We start from the raw sequence: 4246 nt of genomic DNA on the forward strand, positions 1-4246 counted from the left end.
TTCCCCAACCAAAACTTACGGAACTTGCATGATATTTTTTTAAGTTTCTGGAGAGGTGACATCATGAAGTCATGTAACAATAGGTGCCAAATAATAACCTACAAAGAACATACGAGTGACTCGCCTTCAGAAATTAACTATATCTAATTTCCTAATAGGGACACTTTCCCATATGGTGCCGTTATCTAATCTTAATCTTGGTTATGTAGAACATAGGTTGCTTTTTACTAGGATCCTGTTACTGTGACTCAACCACATAAATTCTTATAGATTCCTTATAAGTTATGCAGACGATAGGTCTGGATAGTATTTATTGCTTCTTATAGGTACAGAGAAGAGTAGGTCAGGTTAGACTTTTCACACACCAGAAACATCCTCCCCGTATTTCAAAGGCTGACAGACCTTTCACAATAAGTAAAATGCACAGGGGTCTCTACAGCTTTACAGTTCCCTCAACTCTCACACTACACAGGCGGGACACAAACATTTCCTCCCGTTTCCTTCCCAGTAGGCTTATGTCTCATATGTTAACACTGTTTACCCATTAATATTTAGTCGTGCATTAATACTGTGTACCCATTAATGCTTACTCACTTGCTCTCTTTTCACAGAGCTGCATGCCACCTAACCACATCAATTCACTGTCCTGTCTCTAGAGCACTGATCCAGAAAGAGATAAAAAAAGTCTGCAGGCAATGTCTAGTGTGGCCTCTACACTCCCCAGCTGTACCACACTATGTTATGACAGGCAGTGATTTGCCGACAGTTCCCAAGGCATCCAGCCCACCATGGGATCTCCCCACTTCCAACAAGCTGCTGCCTTGGTGGAGTCAGCTGCAAGCCTCCACCCAGTGCAACAGAAATTAAAATTTCTCTCTAGACTTGTGTGGATCACTGGGAAAACGAGTTTGGTGTCTGGGAGGAAGGTTCCAGTCAGGGCTAAGGGCATGACCATGTCTGTGCACTTGTAAAAGAAGTCAAGAAGTCCCTAGACCAAAAAATGTCATCTCTTGTCCTTTCCTATGCCTGTATCTTCAATGCAGCATTTGCCCTTTCCTTCTTCATTTTATCATACTTAGCTCTTCTGCTAGGTCAGCAGCAAATGGCTGCAGTTGTTTGTAAGTGGAGAAGGTGGTTAAGAGACCCTTATTCCCTTCCAACATTGGAGGGCAGTGGTACGGGCAGGAGCAGCAGTACTGCCTCATACAAAACCCATCTCCCAGCTGAGGACTCAGGCAGCTTTCTTGTGTTACCATAGCACTATCAGCTCCAGGTGGCAAATGGGAAAGCTGAGGCTTAGGGCAGATCCATACTAGAAAACTCTTCAGAGCAGTCAAGTCCATTGGGGTAACATGTTTTTACCACAACTTTGCATAAGCATAAGCCTCCTGACAGATTCACAAGGCTGGCAGCAGCATCTTTGTTGAGGAGTAGCTCATTTTGTAGGGAATGGATATAATATGTTCTTGCAAAAACTTTTTCACAGCAGAAGCTGCATCTCCACTGGAGGATTTCATGGCTAATAATTCAATATAAGATAGACAAGACCTGGAAGGCATGTGATAATTCCTAAGCAAAAAGAACCAGAGGCATGGTGGCAGAGCAAGAAAATTAATCCAGGCTTCTTCCTCCCAGGTTATAGTGATCTGCTTTCCTGGGGTAAATCACAGTACTTTCAAGGGAATGGAGAGACTGAAGCTGTAATTACAGTGTCTTTGTAAGGGCTCAGGCTGTGAGCTCCAATCCAAGAAAAGCAGACTGGCCAACATTAGAGCAGCTGATGAACTACCCTTGGCACCGTAAGAAAACCACTTTGGCCACTCCAGAGCAAACTTCAGTGCAAACCAGCACATACGTATTGCAGATAACAGGTAAGCCTATGCTGCCCACCAAGTTAACTCCCAGTTTATTCTCAGGTTGTGATAACTTGATGTTGCATAATTACCTCTTTCTTCCCAGCCTCTTTTTTGGATTGAATTAACTGATCTCTCCATACAAATCTGAAGGAAGTCCTGGAAACAGATAACTCACAAAGGTGGCGTTGATGATGGTTTGTTCTTTATTAGCCCTCCCTGGCCCTAACCAGCCCTCCAGGCTCACCAGGTTTCATACTGACAAACACCTGCCATAAGCCCTGCTGGCACATCCCTTGTTATGGAAATACCACTCTGGTGGGCCGCAACCCATTGCTCAGATTTCGGATGCTCCAAGCAAAAAGAAGAAGGAAAAAAAACCAAACCAAACCAAACAAAAAACACACAACAGCAACAAAAAAAAAAAGCCCACACAGACACACAGAAAAGCAATGATCGCATTTCAGAGCCAAAGGGCCCAGAAGAGACCCAACAGGACAAGTGCTTCATCACATGGTTACAAGGGAAACCAGCAGGCTGCCATAAAGGAGTCAGCTCTGAGCAGGGTGCAAACAGGCCACTTTTCCTGGCATCATTCCTGGGGTGGATGCATTTAGCAGGATAGATTCAGCCTCAAGGGAAAGCCTAACACAGAGAAGTAGGTAAATCAACCTGACAGAACAGATGCATCTGTATGTATGCAGACCCCAAATGAACAGCATGCTCCATGTCCCATCCATGCAGCCACACCATGGCAGCCCGCAAACTGCCTGAAGGCAGCTGGCTACGGCACATACAAGCCCACTGGCCTTGCTAGGGCACCTAGAGCCCTGCTGGCTACAGAGGGGGCAACCTTGCCGCACACGCGGTCACAATCGCAGGCTCCAGTGCATAGCAAGCAAGTGCAGCTTTGAAGACAACTTTGTGCAATCAGAAAAGGCAGCCTATGAGTTTGGAGCATGGATCTCTAATCGCGATAAAAACCTGTTTTCTGAGCCTAACAATGAGCCTCTGTTCCTTCCAGAGGCTGGTACTGCAAATCGCCCACAAAGCACAGGATTTTGTTACCAGTTTTTCTCTAACACTTAAAAGCAAGTTCCAAGATAGGAAGCAAATATTAGCTAAGTAATGATAGTTAATCAGTTGCTTTGGCAATTTCTCCTGCATTTCTGTTTGCACAGGACCTCACAGAGACAGGGGGGACTTATATTTTTATTCCTAGTCAATGCATAATTATTACTAAATAAAAATATTTTCTTTAGATCTATGTAGAGCACTTCATCTGAAATATAAGTCAGACTCATTGTCTGCCTTTCAGAGGAGAGAAACTTTACTTATATGTCATACAGGGAAGTTGCACTTATTTAGGAATTTCCACTTAGGAAAACAGCAAAATACAAGGGTTCTCTCTTTGTAGAACTGCACACACCAGTATTTCCTTGTTGTGCAACAGACCTAGCCGGCAATCCAGGGCAAAGTCCCTGGGGCACCGACCTCTTTGATTTTAGTGGGAGTTATATACCAAAATGTCTTTGCAAAAAAAACCCCCTTTTGTCACACAGAGGTCTGTTCAGCAGAGCCCTTCTCAAAACCAGCGCAACTTAACCATTGTGTTTATTACAGCAGAGATAATTGTGCTTATTATTCAAAAGAGAGGTAGGTGATTCAGATCATCTGCTCTCTAAGGCTGCTGACTCTGTCTAAAGCCATTGGAGTCAAATATTATTTGATCATGCTTGGTGGTGTGAACATAACCCTCTATGTCTCAGTTTCCCAACTACATTTGGAAAAGGTAGTATTTCCCTGCCTCAGAGTCACATTTGAGATTAGCTACATTAAGAAGAATAAGAGGCACTAATCTATTACAGGAACAGGGACCGTATTAAACATGCAAAAATAAAGGCAAAAGAAAGTATATGTCAGCTTAGTAGGCCAACGACAGGATGAATAATTGAATGCAGATTATGTATCTTTGTTCTATCTGTGAAATAATTATCAACTAATATATTTATTCTAGCTGATGTGACAATTTCAAAATCTCTCTGAACTGTTCAGGACATCCCCAGGACAGATGTGTATGGCTTACACTTTCTTAAAACAAAAACAAAACAAAACAAAAAAGCAGATTCAAAACAGGGTGTAGTACCTAATCATGCTAACCTGACAGAATGGTTCAGGCAGGAACTACTGCGCTGCACATTGCGTTTCTACTCTTTGCCTGCAGACGTGATAAGACTCCGAGCCTCATGGAATCAGCATTCCAGTGCATGTCGTCCAGTATCCTGTATGCTGTGGATTTAGTAAAGCTTGCCTAAAGCTTGTCAAATCCCCCTCCCACCAAACTATGTATTTCTGAAGTAAAGCCAAAAAGAGGGAGAAAATATTAATTCAAA

The sequence above is a fragment of the Phalacrocorax carbo genome, chromosome 1 (genome assembly GCF_963921805.1).
Source record: "Phalacrocorax carbo chromosome 1, bPhaCar2.1, whole genome shotgun sequence".
Classification (NCBI taxonomy): domain Eukaryota; kingdom Metazoa; phylum Chordata; class Aves; order Suliformes; family Phalacrocoracidae; genus Phalacrocorax; species Phalacrocorax carbo.